At 34.1% G+C, this 18,454-nt stretch overlaps 1 long non-coding RNA gene across 1 annotated transcript in view; it reads left to right on the plus strand.

Annotated features, from left to right (window-relative positions):
* LOC111092825 overlaps nucleotides 1-16,019 on the plus strand; it is a 33,220-nt gene extending 17,201 nt beyond the window's left edge. The window contains exon 3 of the long non-coding RNA XR_005380058.1: nucleotides 15,967-16,019. This is a non-coding gene — a long non-coding RNA (uncharacterized LOC111092825). The remainder of the gene's footprint in view (nucleotides 1-15,966) is intronic.
* The last annotated feature ends 2,435 nt before the right edge of the window (nucleotides 16,020-18,454 follow it).

An 18,454-nucleotide genomic window follows, 5' to 3' on the forward strand; every position in this document is an offset into this window, starting at 1 on the left:
GATACTGAAAAGAACTGAAAATTAGTAGGATGCAGTGAAAGTAGTGCTTAGAGGGAAACATAACATTGAATGCATATATTAGAAAAGAGGAAAGATCTAAAATTAATAGTCTAAATTTTCATGTAAGATAACTAGAAAATAAGAGTAAATCAAATCCAAAGTAAACAGAAGAAATAAGAATTAGAGAAGAAATCAATGAAATTAAAATCAGGAAATCAGTAGGGATAATCAACAAGCCAAAATGTTCTTTGGAAAAAAATCAGTAAAATTGAGAAGCCAGCCTAAGGGAAAAAAAGAGGACAAAAATTCCTAATATCAGAAATGGAAGAGGGGATATCACTACAGACCCTACGGATATCAAAAGGATAGTAAAGGAATACTATGAACTCTGTCCCCATAAGTTTAATAACCTAGATGAAATGGACTAATTTTTTAAATACAAAATCCTTAAAAGACAAAAATACACATAAGATTAAATATCTGAATAGACCTATATCTATTAAAGAAACCAAATCAATAATTAATAATCTTTCAAAAGAGAAAGTACTAGGTAGGCCCAGATGGGTTCACTGATCTACCAAACATTTAAGGAAGAAATTATATCAATTCTCTACAATCTCTTTTAAAAGATAGAAGCAGAAAGGATACTTCCTAACATTCTTTGAGGTCAGTGTTATCTCAGTACCAAAACCAGACAAAGATATTACAAGAAAACTACAGACTACTAGATCTCAAGAATATAAATTCTCAACAAAATATGGCAGACTGAATTCTTAAAAGGTACAAAAACGATTATATATCACAACTAAGTGGGATTTACCCCAGGTATGCAAGATTCAAAAAAATTCAAAACCATTAGCAGACTAAAAAGGGGAGAGAATCACAGGATCTTATCAATAGAAAAAAAAATTATTTGATAAAATCCAATGCCTATTCATGATTAAAAAAAAAAAAAAACCTCAGTTGAGTAGGAATAGAGGGATACTTTCTCAACTTGATAAAGTCTAGCCAAAACAAAAACAGAAAAACAAAACCCTATAACTAACAATATGCCCTATGGTAGGCAATCTGATGCTTTCCCACTAACACCTAATACAAGGCAAAGATGTCCTCTGTCACCACTCCTTTTTAAAACACCATACTGGCAGTCCTTACTAATGTAAGGAATGAAAGTTATACAGATTAGGAAGAAAGACAAAATAGTTGTTTTTCACATACGACATGATCATCTATGTAGAAAATGCACAAGATTCTACCTCCCCCCCAAAAAAAAAACCCAAAAAACAAATACAGGAGTTCCTCAGTGGCTCAGTTGGTTGAGCATCTGATTTTTGGTTTTGTCTAAGATCATGTTCTGAGGGTCATGAGATCAAGCCCCACATCAAGCTTTGTGCTCATTGAAGAGTATGCTTGTGATTCTCTCTCTCTCTCCCTCTGCAACTCCCCCCCCCACACACACACACACACTCTTCCTCTCTTAATAAATAAGATCTCAAAACAAAACAAAGCAAAACAAAAACAACTTCCACCCTCTGCTGGAACTAATAAATGATTATAGCAAAGTTGCAGGATGCAAGTTTAATATACAAAAGTTACTCACATCCCTGTAATATCAACAATAAATACATGGAATTTAAAAATACAAAAGTAGAATTATAATATCATCCAGCAATCCCACTTCTAAGTATATGTCCAAAGAGAATGAAAACCAGATCTTGAAGAAATATCTTCATACCCACAGTGTAGCATTATTCACTATAATAAAGATATGGGAACCTAAATGTCCACCCACAGACGAATGGATAAAGGAGATGATACACACACACTCCCCACACATATATTAATAAAGATAGAAATGTAAATAAATATTCAAATCTGAGCATATGTAATATATTGTATACAATATATTCATATATGAATATATGGATATTATTAAGCTATGAGAAAAAAGGAAATCCTGCCATTTGCAAGTAACTTTGTTGAATCTTGAAGGCATTATGCTAAGTGAAATAAGTCAGAAAAAGATAAATACTATATGATATCATTTGCATGTGGAATCTAAAAAAGCTAAACTATGAGGAACAGAGTGGAGTGATGGTTACCAGGGACTAAGGAATGGAAAAAATGGGGAAATGCTGGTCAAAGGAAATAAACTTCTGATGTGGAAACTAACAAATTCAAGAGATTATAGCTGATAATACTGTAATGTTCACTTGAACATTTCTAAAAGAGCAGATCATAGATGTTCTCATCACAAAAAAAGAAATAGAAATTATGTGCCAGGGTGGAGGTGTTAGTTAATGCTATGATGGTAATCATTTTGCAATACATAAATGTATCAAAGCAACACATTGTAGAACTTAAACTTATATAATGTTATATGTCAATTATATCTCAATTAAGCTGGAAAACCCCCCACAATACTATTTACATTAGCATCCAAAGAAATGAAAACATTTAGGTATAAATCTAACAAAACAGGTAGACAATCTCTACAAGGAAAACTAAAAAACTCAGATGAACAAAATCAAAGAACCAAATAAACGGAGAGATATTCTATGTTCGTAGGCAGGAAAACTCAATATGGTCAAGATGTCAATGCTTTCCAATTCAATCTATAGAGTCATTGCAATCTCAATCAAACTCTACCTGACTTCAAGACTTAGGATAAATCTATAGTAATCAAAACCGTGTAGTATTGGGGAAATAACATAAATGAATCAATGCAGTGAAATTGAGAGTCCAGAAGTATACCCTCGTTTATATAGTCATCTTATCTTTGACACAAAAACAAAGGCAATACAATAGAAGATCGCCTCTTCAACAAATGGTGCTGGGACAATGAGACATCCAGATTGAAGAAAAAAATAGAAAGGAAGGAAGGAATCTAGACACAGACCTGACACCCTTCACAATAATTAACTAAAAATAGCTCAATGGAAAATGCAAAAACTTTAAAACATCTAGAAGATAACATGAGAGAAAATGTAGATGTCTTTGTATATGGTGTGCCTTTTTAGATACAACACCAAAGACGTGATTCATAAAATAAATGATTGATGAGCCAGACTTCATTAAAATTAACAACTTCTGTTATGTGAAAGACAGTGCCAGCAGAATGACCAGACAAGCCACAGACTGGGAGAAAATATCAGACACAACTGATTAAAGGACTGTTTATCCAAAATATACAAAGAACTCATTTTTTTTCTTAAAGATTTTATTTATGTATTCACGAGACACACAAGGAGAGAGAGAGGCAGAGACATAGGCAGAGGGAGAAGCAGGCTCCATGCAGGAAGCCCGATGCGGGACTCGATCCCAGGACTCCAGGATCACGTCCTGAGCCAAAGGCAGATGTTCAACCACTGAGCCACCCAGGTGTCCCAAAATATACAAAGAACCCTAAAAACTCAGCAATAAGAAAATAACTCAATTTAAAAAATGGACCAAAGACCTTAACAGATATCTCACTAAAGAAGATACACAACTGACAAGCATATGAGAAGATGTTTCATTTCATATATAATCATGGAAATGCAAATCTAAGCAACAATATGTACCTATTAGAATAGCCTAAATCCTAAACACTGACAATACCAAATGGTGGTGAGGATGTGGAACAATAGGAATACAAAATGGTACAGCCACTTTGAAAGGCAATGTGATAATTTCTTATAAAACTTAACATTCTCTTACCATGAGATCTCCATTGTATTCCTTGATATTTGCCCAAAGGAATTGATAACTTATGTGCACACAAAAACCTGCACACAAATATGTTTATAGCAGCTTCATTCATAATTACCCAAACTTGGAAACTACCAAGATGTCTTTCAGTAGGTGAATGGATAAATAAACTGTGGTATATCCAGACAATGGAGTATTATCCACTCCTAAAAAGAAATAAACTATGAAGCCATGAGAAGGCATGGAGAAACTTAAATACAATTGGAGTGAAAGAAGCCACAAGGAAGGAACCCTAAAGTAAATAACAAGTGTTATTTAGGATGTGTCAATGTAGGTTCATCCTTGGTAGAAAATGTACCATTCTGGTACATGATAAAGTGGAAGCTATGCTTGGGGGGGTGGGGTGCAGGCAAGGGGTAAACGGGAAATCTCTATACTTCCTTTTCTATGCTTGTTAATTTAAACTGTTCAAAAAAAAATAAGTCACCAAAAAAATAATAAACTAAAAAATTATAACCTTGACCTCAAACTACTTTTGAAATATATTTTGGCTGATGAGAATCTGCTGGCAGTCTAGTTCTTGACCCTTTACAGGTAACCTGTCTTTTCTCTCTGGTAACTTTTAAGATTCTCTTCATGCTTGACGTTCTGGAATTTCATTATGATGTAAGTGCATGTAGATTTGATTCATTCTGCCCTTCTCTTTATGTACTATTTCAGCCTCAAAAGTTAGGGGTTTTTTCTTCCAGTTCTAGAAATTCTAACCATCATTTCTTTGACAGTGTCTGCACAATTTCCCATATCCTCTACTTCTGGAACTTTTCTTAGCAATACATTGGAACTCTTCCATCTAACGATCATGTCTCCAATTTTCATATTTTTCTTCTGTTTCATTTTGGGCAAATTTTAGGTACTATCACATTGTTTCTGTGACTAGATCCAGTCTAGAATTCCTATCTGTTGAACTCTCCAATCCAGGGGCTATAGTTTTTATTTCAAGGATTGCTAAAGGGTTATTTTTCATATTGATCTGACCTTAATTTATAGCTATTTATATTTTATATTTTATAGTTATTTTTCTATCTTTACCTGTTTGAGGATTAACATATATTTCAGTCATTTTAAAATTCCCTATTATTTGCATTCTACCAGTAGTGAATATAGCACTTTTTTTTTTTTTTGCTAATTTTATTACTTCTCTTTCTTAATGTTACATTTTCTATATGTAATTGGAAGATTCATGTTGAGGCCATAATAGTGGAAATTACTTACCATTCACTTTCTCCAAATGCTCCTTCTGTGCCCACAGGTGGATTTTTGTCCCATGATAACACTGGAGAAATTGTAAATTTAGTGGCTGAATCAGCAGGTGGTTTGGCCCAGGTCTGTGCTGCTTCTTCAGCCACATCTGCTCATTCCAGCCACCTTCAAAACCACAGCCCCAGGCAGCAGTCACAACCTTCTTCCATCTCTTCAAGGGTAGAAAAGTCCTACCCTAGCCCCAGACTTTCTTTCATGAACTTGGATCCAGTTCCTCAAACTGTGTGAGATGTTTCTTGTCCTTGTTATTCTGGAAATATCTAATTCCCAGGGTCTTTTGACCTAAGATCCAGCAGGCCTATGGCTTTTTTTTTTTAATTTTTATTTATTTATGATAGTCATCAGAGAGAGAGAGAGAGGCAGAGACACAGGCAGAGAGAGAAGCAGGCTCCATGCACCTGGAGCCCGACGTGGGATTCGATCCCGGGTCTCCAGGATTGCGCCCTGGGCCAAAGACAGGCGCCAAACCACTGTGCCACCCAGGGATTCCCAGGCCTATGGCTTTATTCTCCATGTAGCTTGTTTCTGTTCTTTTCCTGGTTCACAAAAACTTTAGCTTAAAGTACATATATATTTTTTTGGTTTTGTTCTAGTATTTTATCATTGCCATATGTTTGTTTGGGGATGGAGAGCATAAATTCATAGTACCACCATGACCACAAATTTTTGAAAAATTCAAGACTCAATTTTAGTAAATGCAAAGTTATTCCCCCAAATAAGATCACTCGATAATCCATATGCTGTATATAATTAGTATGCACCTGTGGTTGTTACTGTCAGGTTTACGATGAATGATAGAAGGTATCTAAAATAATAATAGTTTGTCCTTTAGAACAATTTAGGAAAAGTCAAAGTTGTTGAACAATATTCCTTTATTCAAGCATCTTCATGTGTCATATACTATAAACATTTATATCACTTTTAATATTTTAGTCTATTCTTAGTCCCCAGACTTAATTCTTAATGCTTTAATGCAAAGTTTCTAAATATGTTCCTTGAATATAGCCAATCTAACAAAAATAATTTCCTACAACCAATTTAAAAAAGGCTTCCCAAGAAACAGAGTCAGTTATGAGTAGAAAAATCAGATTGAAAAGTTGTAACATTCTTGATTTCTTGGGTAGTCGTTCTACTGGTCATTTCATCACCATGGTGTGCAAAGGTTATGTTCTACCAAATGATGGGAGAAGAACAACATAATCAGAAGCCAATATCTGAAGACCTAATATAATGCAGGAGCTTTTGAAATTATAGTCTTCTAAGCTTGGATGTGGGTGGCAGAAAAGTTCAAAGCTGCATCCATGGTTACATAATTAAGGGTATATGATTATCTTAAGAGAAGAATCTCCAAAGAATATTCCAAGGGGTCTGTACTCCATTAATTGTAAAAGCCTGACAAAAGTGGTTAGAGGGATTTTTGGCTCTGTTAATAACTGCTGGAACTTTGTCAGTTTATGTGTAATGTATATGTCATTGTTCTTGCATAGTGAGCAATTGGTTTCTCAATGCCATCTGGCATTTTTTGGCTAAACACAGATGCAACACCATAAGGTGAAATACCAGCAGTGAGAAATAATAGTTTATATTTATCATAATGTACTAGCACAAAACCAGAAGCCAGTGACTGCTTAATGTTCCCAAAAATCTGTCTTAATGTTTATTGTTTTTGTTTTGCTTTTGCTTTGTCTTCTTTTTGGTGTCAGTAGGCAATGAAGTGGTTCAGCAATGAATGGATTTTTGTGAAGAAAAACAGAATTTTAACAGACCCATCTTTGTTTTTATAATTAACACACTTTCTTGAATTGGGTAAATGCATGGATGCAATTGTCTAAAACATGTTTTTGGAAACTTTTCGTTCCCTTTCTGATCACATAGCCAAGAATTGATTATTGGCATCAGAGATACAATGATGAACAATGTGCTCATGAAAACTCTATGTGGCTTCCAGTCAAATACCCTAAAGTCTTTTTTTTTTTTTTTTTTTTGAGAGAGAGGAAGGGAAGAAGGGAGAGCGAGAGAAAAAGAGAGGGAGAGAACACACACCAGTGCGGGCGTGGGGAGGGTAGGAGGGAAGGGCAGAGGAAGAGGAGAATCTCAAGCAGGCTCCACACCCAGTGCTGAGCCTGCTGTGGAGCTCTATCTCACAGCCCTGAGATCATGACCTGAGCCAAAATCAAGAGTTTGATGTTTAACTGACTGAACCACCCAGGTGCCCCTACACTAAAGTCTTTTTTGAAGGTGACTCCCAGTTGCTAGCATTTGAAGATCAAAACATTTTAAAAATTTGGAATCATGATTGTAGTTTTGAGGAATCAGAAACTTATTTTCATTTCCTAGAGTCAATTGAAATTCTGTACTGAAAGAACTTGGCCTGTAGCTTTTATAATGGAAGATAATGAGTAGATGTAATCATATATTAAAACCCAATTTTTTTAAAAGACTATTTATTCATGAGAGACACAGAGAGAGGCAGGCAGAGACATTCTTGTGTGATACCTAAATTCCATCAAGATTCAGGGAGACTTTAGCAACCAGGTGGTGAACACATTTCACCCCCAAACTTCATCATTCCCTGACTTTCTTAGTTCTAGCAAGATTTGCTCTGTCCAATATGGTAGCTACCAGTCACATATGGCTACTGAGCATTAGAACCAGGGCTAGCTCAAATTAAGATGTGCTAAGTATAAAATACACCATGATTACAAATGAAGGTAAAATACCTCATTATGATTTTATGATATATACTGTTATATATTCACTATATATAATATTTTGGATATATTGTATTATATAAAATATATTATCAAATTTCATGTTTATTACTTTTTAAAATGTGGTAGTAGAAAATTTAAAATTAGATATGTGACTCATTATTATATTTGTTATGGATGTTACTATTCTAGAGTTTCATCTCCATTCTCTCCAAGCCATCCTCTGGATCTTACCGTGCAGTTTAGGGTAACAATTTCTCTAGAGAAAGCTTAAACTCTAATAATCCAAGTTGTAATCAATAATAATTATACGATAAAGTGTGTGTGTGTTTACACACATTTCACATCTCTTTTATTCTACTAATCCTATTCTGATCTCATTGTCTCAGTTCCTTTATCTTAATTCTATTTCTGTATTTCTTTATCAGTAATTCTGATGTTTCTTCCCACTCTGATTGGACCTAAGAATAATGCATCTGACCTCCAGTTTCTCCAGGTCTCTTTATTTCCATGTGCTATTATCTTTCCACTACATGTACTCTACAAAATCTAACTTTAAATCAATGTTACATGCCTTATTATTTTTTCTTATGCATAGACACAGATAAAGAACTGAATGTAACTATGCAAATTGGAACCTCTACAAATTCAGAGCATCAACATGACTCTTGCTGCCTGGCAATCATGTAGCTTGTGTCTTATCAACAACCATTCTCAGTCTTCTTAATAGCTCTCTACATTTATTGTGTTCACTTATTGATTTTTTTTTCTTACCAAGCATTATTGAATGTCCTTTCAAGAGTAGGAGATAAAGAGATGAAAAAAACATAGTTCCTTGTTTCAATGAATATACAGTCATACTTCATACAATATTTGTAAAGTGTTTGGAATAGTTTCAGGCACATAGTAAAAACAATTAATGTTTGTTAAAATAGTGCATACAATATAGTCATTACTATAATTCAGTAAAAGGAGAAACTTAGGGGTGAAATAATTCAGTTTGTATCTTCTTGGAGTGTGTGGTGCTTGTGAACTTTCCAGTTGGAGATGGCTATTTATAGGCAGTTAGAAAAATAGTTCTAGAGCCTGGGATTTAGGATTGGATTTAAGATAAAAATACTAGAATCCTGAAAAGGTTAAGTCATAGTTAAGTCTTTGATAAGATCATCAAAAGAAAAAAAAGACTGAAATGAGAAACGACTTAAGGTTAAAGGCCTGGAGATATTAACATTTCAGTTCAAAGAGAGGGTCTTCCAGAGGAACCAAACAAATAGTCCCCAAAAAGATGGGTAGAGACAAACCTTGAGAGACTCCCAACTGAGAAACAAAGGTTGCGGGGGGGGGGGGGGGGGGGGGGGGGGCGGGAGTGTCACTGGGTGACAGGCATTAAGGAGAGCACAAGAGGAGATGAGCACTGGGTGTTATACTATATGTTGGCAAATTGAATTTAAATTAAAAAAAAAAAAAAGATGAGTCAGAAAGGTAGAAAGACTACAACAGGACTGGCTCCTTTGCATCACTAAATGCTTAGGTCAAAGTTCCCCTTTCCAAGGAGGTCTTATCACATCATCAAAAATAATACACACACACAAAAATATAATAATACACACACACTTCCCAAATCACTCTATTCCATGTCCTGCATTCATTTGTTTCATGGCACTTTCCATGTTTGAAATGATCCCAGTATTGATTTACTCATTTAAAGCCTGTCTTTCCTAGCTGAAAGGTGAGCTCTTTCAAAGGCAGGGATGTTACCTATTTCATTAACTGTCTCCCGGAAGCATAATGCTTTTGCTCTTAGTAGACACTACATGAGTATGTGTGGAATTAATGACATGACGAGGAAGGAGGGAGGGAGGGAAAGGAAACCCAAATGGAGCAGCCGCTACTTGACAGAAGCTATGGTTACCATATGGGTTCACAGCACTAGTGTGGTCAAATATTTTAATTTGTTGAAAGAAGCCAGAAGTCCAGATATTTACCATATTTCGTTGTTTCTAAAATATATCTTCTCACACTTTAACAACTCAGAAGTCAGGATGTGTTTTATAAATGATTGACATCTTAGATTCAATGAAATTAGGGATATGAAAGTTTTGTTTTAAAAATCATAAAATGAAAAAAGAAAAACAAAACAAAATAAAAATAAAAATCACAAAATGCTGTTTGGGTCAAGCAAAACAGCGTTGTCTTGATTAACAGTTCCCAATGGGATCTCTGACTCAGAAGCTTTCTTATACCACTGCCCTGCATCCCTCTAGTCTCTTTTTTTTTTTTTTTTAATGCCTCCCTATGATGAAAATGCTAAAACATGAACATTGGGCAGAGTGGCACAGTCATTATCATGGTAGTTTACTTAACAGTCATATTAAACAAAAGCAAACAACAACTCATTATTCTTTGACAGCATGTAGTATGTGCACAATGTTACATATTGCATATATGCAGATGCTTGGTCTTTTACTTTGGTTCTGATCATGAAGAAAAATTGGAGGATAGAAAAGAATAGAAAGAAGAAAGGAAAATATCACCAAGCTACCTTTGTCTGGCATCACATCTTTGGCTGGCAAATACGGTCCTAGTTTATCCGGTCTATTTTCTGTTGAGGATTTTATAAACTATCTCTTTATAGCCTTTACCAGATGTTTAAAAAACTACATGAATCTAAAAAATTTACAAGTTGTCTATGCTAAGAAAATGAATAATGGGAAGAAAGAGTTAAAATGCATTTTAGATATTCCAAGACTTAAAGAGGAAAGTCTAAAATCTACATGATTCTCATTTTACTTAGGACAAGGACACCCAAGAAATGTAATTTACTGTCAGAGGAAAGAACTATTTCTTCTTCCTTGCTTCTCTCTTCACACTGAGGTCTTTTTTCAGTAGGAAATACTAGTTGAGCTCTAGCTGATGTATTGTGCTTAGAAAAGAAATGCAAAATGACTGTTATTACCTTCTTAAATACAGGCAACAGCTTTATATCTCCACTTAATATGAAAGAATAAACTGTTTTAACTGTCATTTTGATCTCATGATGTGTTTAATAAAAAGCATGTAACAGTAAATGGTAGTGTTTGGTTCATGTGTTGACATAAATCAATTTATAAACTCTAGGTTACATTTAATGAGTATTTTACATTTCGCAAATAGCACACCGAGAACAGTTCAAACATTACCGCTTTTTATTTCATCACATTAATGTCAACAATGAACTTTGATGTTCTATGATGTTAAATCACCTCTAAGGCCTTAACTTATCATAGAACCATCTAGAAACCCACTTATATATAGAAGTTAAGTGAATAAATCTGAGAATGATTTATTGACTAGGCATGTCAACTTTGTAAAAAAAATGCAGAAGAATATAATAAGTAAAGATTAACATGAAGTAGTTCATATATATATTTTAAACATAAATACATTTCTTTAGGAAGTAGAATTTTAAAGAATGATTTTATGTCTTAGAAAAGTGCAACTTTTCAAATAGTTATATTTTAGGCAATATTTTTAATGTAAATGTGGAAGATGATATTGGATTAAGCATTTTCGTTTATTAATTTTTATGAGCTCCCTACACATGGTATCTAGACAATGAAAGGAGATTTTCAGGGATAAATGGGAGCTATATTATATGGCAAAAAGAAATTAGACAAGACTAGGACTTTAGATAATGGATTACAGAATCTATATTTAATAAAGCATGAAGTTTAGATTATGCAATTTGAACATGTCTGAATTCAGTTCGCATTTGGTGTGTGACCTTCAACAAGACACACACTTTTCTCAGACTCAACCGTTCTCACCTACAAAAGGAAGATAATACTATTTAGTTCACAGGGTTATTTTGAGCTTGACTGAAATAACAGTGTGATCAATTGGTACTTGGTTAGCACACAGTTAAAAACTAAAAACTGATTGCTGTGGCTTAGTAATTTGTCTAACAAGAAGTACGTAGAGTTTTCTTTTTTGTGAAGGATGAATAGAATAAAGGCTTTTATTCTGAAGAGTTCAGAACTGAAGGAGAGAAGATGTAAATAAATAATCACAGCAAAATATACAGAAATATGGACAAGGTAAGGGGCCATATAGGACACCAACCAGCCTTGAGTCATCAAAGCCATTTGAGGGAGCACCATTTATACCAGGGCCTTAAAAGAGATGAAAAGTTTGTCTGATACTTAAGAAAAGATGAAAACACTCATGTGGATCCAAAGGAGGTCGTGGGGGATCTTTCCAATGCGACAATATGTGGAGGGCCTAAACTCATAAGCCCTATGTAAAAGGTGAATAATAATTATTTTAAGATTTTATTTATTTATTTATTCATGAGAGAGAGAGAGAGGCAGAGACACAGGCAGAGGGAGAAGCAGGCTCCATGCCAGGAGCCCAATGCGGTACTTCATCCCGGGTCTCTGGGATCACAACCTGGGCAGAAGGCGGCGCTAAACCACTGAGCCACCCAGGCTGCCCAAAAGGTGAATAATTCAAAAAATTAGGGCCTCCTGAGGTTAATCATTACCAGGTCCCATTATTAAGTAGTATATTTCTTTTACAAAGCAGTAGTATAGGAATCAAGTCGGCATTTATCGAGCACCTACTATCTGGAGGCTATGATCTCAGAATATAATGATGAGCAAACCGTACAGTTCCTGCCCTTGGGAACCTTAAAGCTTAAAGTATAGTAAGGGAAATCAATATCAATTTGAATCAAACAATTCTAACATCTTCAAAGAAGTTCTTGGTGCTAGAAGAATGGCCTACATTGATTTGACCTAATAGAAGGTGCTGTGGACCTGAGATCTAAAGTGTGAGTAATGGTTAAGCATAAAGGAGAGTCTATCTGCAGATTGAGGTATAGAGGCCCTACTGAAGAAAGAACAGGTATGTAGGAACTGGTTGGAGTGAAAATTATGACAGACCATAATGGAAATAAACAAAGAACAACTACATGAGAACAAGCAAAGGCTATTTATTCCAAGTTTGCCATAGCAAGAGAGTTAGCTACTGTCACTGGTGTCTTGGCAGAGACTCAAAGGCAGGCACAGGAGAAAGTTTTATAATGGAAAAAAGGGAAGGCTTCAGGTGTGCTCTCATTGGGGTTTGATGACATAGGGAAGTTGGGGGCAGGCTAATTAGAAATGGAGTATCCTATGTGATTGATTAGGAATGTGTATTTGGCTTTCTTGGGTTGGTCCCAAGTTGGGAATAGGGGTAAACATTAGGGAAATTAAATCAGTTATTAATTAAGTCTGGGCCATTTGGGGCCAATTGTTGCAGGGGTTATTGTTTGGCTTCCTGGACTAGTAGCTATAGATAATAATCCAATATTCTACAAGTCTGCCTTCTACTTGGGCTGGTTACAGTAGATAATGGATTAGTTTCCTGGGCTGATGACTAAAGATTGTGGGTCAGAGTTCTATTTTTATATGTGATTTGGCCATTATCTGTATATTAAGTCTATTCTATCTATGCATATCAATATGGATATCATCTATGAACCAAATGAAGTAAATATGATACAATTAGCCTTGCTTGAGTATGTGACCTTACTGATATCGAGCAACTCAAAAACTTAAAACATCAGGAAACAAGGAAATCTTTTGAGTCCTATAGTTCCATCCTGACAAAGCAGATCAAAAATGTAAGAACATATGGTACTTATTACCCAGGAAGAGCAAACATGTTTAAAACAAAAACACTTATTTCTTTTGATTATTCTGTTCCTTACAAATTAGTTTAACAAAAAGTTGAGGAAAAACTTTTTTTTAAAATACAGTATATAAGGGCCTGAGAAAAACATATAATTAGTCTCTCCTGCCCTAAATTTAATTCCATTTATAAAGTTTATTCCTACACAGAGTAATAATTTCTGAAATACTGTGTGCCTATTTTAAAGCTTACAACTTTGTTCCACACTCCTACTCCAGATCCAACAGCACAAAAATTTTTAGATTGCTGTTGAGTTCTAACACCTCTGGAATGAAAAAAATTAAACAGTAATTTTAGATATTTCTTTTGGATGGTTTTGTACCTTGAATTATTTCTTTCCCTCAGGGTAGGCTTTGCTGATGTCTCTCCTTTAGCCTTCCTCCTACCTTTTCTCCCTAGGGCTCTTCGATACCTGTTTTCCAGCATTGGGAGGGGCTCTCTAATCTCTTAGCGGTGGGGTTACATTCATAAGGAACTATCTGTCTCATGAATGGCTTCTTTCAGAAACCTCTTTTTCTAAAGAAGATTTGGGAGGTTCTATAAATTGGATTGTTTACTTTTTAATTTTTTTTCTTAAGAACTGAATATATTTGAAATTTTTAACAAAGACATTATTTGGATTTTAGCCAGCTAAAATCTAAATTCCATCCAAAAAAATTGAAATGATTAGCATGGAAAGATCATTACAAAACCCATACAAACATATAATTAAAAATGAAAATCGATTTTCTAACATTCATTATGAGTTTGGTCTCATTGGGTGGTAATTGAAGAAATTCAGAGTTTCTCGAGCCTGAGCTATTTGAGGTACTTACTTTCTAATGATGTTCTTGCTGTTTCTGGGTGTGACACGTCATCACTACCATGGTAAGAATGAATTCCAGAACAACTCTAGGTTGGCACCAACATAATTAGGTTTGAGATCCACAAGGAACAATTCTCAGTGCCAGGTACATGAATTAGCATAGGTACTATTCTTTCCTCAGCTCTAGAGAATGATTCTGTTTTCTCCCATTGGAAAAACTCCTAAAGAAACATGTTTTGTCTTTTTTGATTCTTCTTTCTGTAACAGCTTACAAAATTTATTCAAGGGCCGCAAGTAGGCATCAAATCTAAGCTCCACCATGTAAATATTATATTTTTTAGGACATAATTGGCAATTTCTTTTTTTTTTTTTTTTTTTTTTTTTTTTTTTTTTTTTTTATAATTGGCAATTTCTTACTTCTCCTCCCTGTCCTTCAACCTCACACCAGTTAAATCTATATACCCTCATGTGTATTCACATTTTTTCAATTTTCTTAAATAAAAGGAAGTTTCCCTTCTCTATTCAAAGGCCAACTCTTTACCATGTGAACAAGTTCCCACCACCTCTGTCATCAGGAACCTCACTTCATTGCTGATTTTTTTTTTCATTGCTGATTTTTAACTAATGCTTCCTCAACCTCTCCCTATAAAGGATCCTTTCCATGAGCACTTGAAAATTAGTGCTTCCCATATTTATTTATTTTTTTTAATCAGTCCTGGACCTACATGACTCCTACTTACTCTATTTCACTTCATAACCAAATTTTAAAAGGCATTTTTTTCATTCACTCAAATATAATTTTATTGAGTGTGTGCTTTGTACTAAGTACTATTTAATATTATGTGCCAGGTACTACTCAAAGATCTGTGAGAAAAACTCACAATAAAAAGGAAATGTTGAGAAATGCAACAAGGTGAATAGAGGACAGTAGTTGATAGTTGATTTCAACTGTAATTTAAATAGGGTGGTCTAGCAAAGCCTCATTGAAAGGAAATTTCTTACATTCTTATTTCTGTTTTGAGTTTTCTGTTTTCTAATATTTTGCTGAAACACAAGGGTTGAGGGTTCAATGATACATATTCCCCACTTTATGACATAATATCATTGGTGGTCCTTCCACTGCTCATGGTTTAATTTCATTTCATGTTCTTTTCAGCTACACTGAAAACAGATACTCTGATGTGTTTGGGATGTTTCCTTAGACATGTGTTTGTATGTATAGGTGGAGGGAAGAGGGGAAAAACAGGGGAGGGAAGAAGGGAGAATTAGTATACAGAATAGTTGCTTTGTGTTCTCATTTCAAATTTTGCTTTGGCATTCTTTCTATTTCTAAAATGTGTTATAAATTATTGCATATTATATGTAAACATGTGTATAGTTTAAAGAATAATAACATAATGAATATCCATGAATCCACTATTTGGTTTAAGAAATAGAGAATTATAAGGAATTAGAAATCCCTACATAGCTCTTCTCAGATTCATCCCTTTTCCCCTCAACAGAGGAATCCACTACTCTGCAGTTTATATCAATAAGTCTCTTACTTGTCTTTACAGACTTGGACAAACCTGTTAATATATGAAATATATTGTACAGTTTTGCCTGTTTTTGAAATTTAAGTGGAAACAAAGACATTAATCTTGTTTCACTTGCTTCTTTTGTGGTTCTAGTGTTTAAAGTAGTAAACTTTTTTTAAATATTTATTTATTTATGTATTATTTGTGATAGAGAGAGAAAGAGGCAGAGACACAGGAGGAGGGAGAAGCAGGCTCCATGCCGGAACCCGACGCGGGACTCGATCCTGTGACTCCACGATCACGCCCTGGGCCAAAGGTAGGTGCTAAACCGCTGAGCTACCCAGGGATCCCCAATAGTAAACTTTTTATCAATATTTTTACTTGGTTCTAGTACATAAAATTTTTATTTACATTTACTTATCATGTATTTTAACTTCCCTTGAGTTCTTTATATGTTTTAAAACTTTCCAAATGTATGGCATTTTCCTAATTTTGGTTTCTGTGGTCATTGATTTCTTAATTATACTAAGATTAGAAAATAAGTTCTGTGCGATATTAATCTTTTAAAATTTGGTAATGCTATCTTAATAGCTAAACACAATTTTCATAAGTTCCACGTATATTTGAAAATATTGAGCACACTGGAGCAACTAACTAAATAAAGCAAATATTAATGGACATAAAGAAATAAATTGAGAGTAATACAATAGTAGAGTACTTTAACACCCCACTTACATCAATGTATGGATCATCCAGAGAGAAAATCAATAAGGAACCAATGCCTTTGAATGACACATTGGACCAGATGGATATGAAATATATACACAGAACATTCTATCCCAAAACAATACACATTTTTTTCAAGAACACATGGAACATTCTTCAGAACAGATCACATATTAGGCCACTAAAAAAAGATCTAAATAATGTCGTAAATAAATTTATGACTGAAATCATACCATATATCATTTTCGATCACAATGGTATGAAACTAGAAATAAATTACAAGAAAAAAACTGGAAAAAAATGCAAACGTGGAGACTACACAATATGACACTAAACAACCATTGAGTCAAAAAAATCAAAGAGGAAATTTAAAAAATACATGAAGACAAATGAAAATGAAAACACAGTGGTCCAAAATCTTTGGGACACGGCCAAAATAGTTCTATATTTCAATACAGGCTTACCTCAAGAAACAGGAAAAACACTTAAAAAATAATCTAACCTCACATCTAAAGAAATTAGAAAAAGAAGAACAAACAAAGTCCAAGGTGAGTAGAGGAAAGGAAATAATAATGATCAGGACAGAAATAAATGACATAGAGAAAAAAAAAAGTAGAGAAAAATCAATGAAACCAAGAGCTGGTTGTTTGAAAAAAATAAATAAATAAAATTGATAAACCCTTAGATTCATAAAAAAGATATATATAGAGAGAAAGAAAGGCCCCAAATAAAATTAAAAATGAGAGAGGAGAAATAAAAACTGACACCACAGAAATACAAAGGACTTTAAGATAATACTAAAAAAAAAAAAAATAGATGCCAACAAACTGTACAACCTAGAAGAAATGGATAAATTCCTAGAAATGTACAATCTTTCAAAACTGAACCAGGAAGAAATAGAAAGTCTGAACAGACTCATTACAAGAAACTGAATCAGTAATTTCAAAACTATCAACAAATAAAGCCCAGGTCCAGGGGGATTTACAGGAGAATTTTATCAGACATTTACAGAAGAGTTAATAACTATTCTCCTCAAACTATTAAAAAAAAAAAAAAAGGAAGAGAAAGAAAAGCTTCCAAATACATTCTACATCATTACCTTGATACCGAAGCTAGACAAAGATAGAACAAAAAAGGAAACTATAAGCCAAAATCCCCAAAGAACATAGATGCAGAAATCTTCAACAAGATATTAGCAGACCACATACAACAATACAATAAGATGATTCATCACAAATCAGGTAGGATTTATTTCCGGGATGCAAGGATAGGTCAATATTCACAAATCAACCTCATATACAACATCAACAAAACAAAGGATTAAAATCATATGATCATCTCAATCAATGAGAAAGAGCATTTGACAAGATTCAACATCCATTCATGATGAAAACTCTCAACAAAATGGAGTTAGAGGGAATATACCTCAACATAATAAAGGCCAAATGTAAAGAATTTGCATCTAACATAATCCTCAATGGTGAAAAACTGAGAGTTTTCCCTCTAAGGTCAGGAACAAGACAAAGATATCCACTCTTGCTACTTTTATTCAACATATTACTGGAAGTCCTAGCCATAGCAATAAAAGAAATAAGAGACAGCAATATTGGTACAGAAAAAGTGAAACTGTCACCATTTGCAGATGACATGATATTATACATAGAAAATCCTAAAGACTCCACCAAAAAACTATTGATAAATTCAGTAAAGTGGTAAGATACAAAATACCCAGAAATCAGTAGCATTTCTATATGCTAATAAAAAGGTAACAAAGAAAAATTTAAAAACCCTGCTATATATAATTGATTCAAAAAGAATAAAACATTTAAGAATAAACTAAGTCAAAGAGTTGAAAGATCTATACTCCAAAAACTATAAAACACTGATGAAAGAAATTGAAGATGATACTAACAAATGGAAAGATAATCCATGCTCATGGATTAGAAAAATTAATATTGTCAAAATGACAATAT

This window comes from Canis lupus, chromosome 27 (genome assembly GCF_011100685.1).
Source record: "Canis lupus familiaris isolate Mischka breed German Shepherd chromosome 27, alternate assembly UU_Cfam_GSD_1.0, whole genome shotgun sequence".
Taxonomy (NCBI): domain Eukaryota; kingdom Metazoa; phylum Chordata; class Mammalia; order Carnivora; family Canidae; genus Canis; species Canis lupus.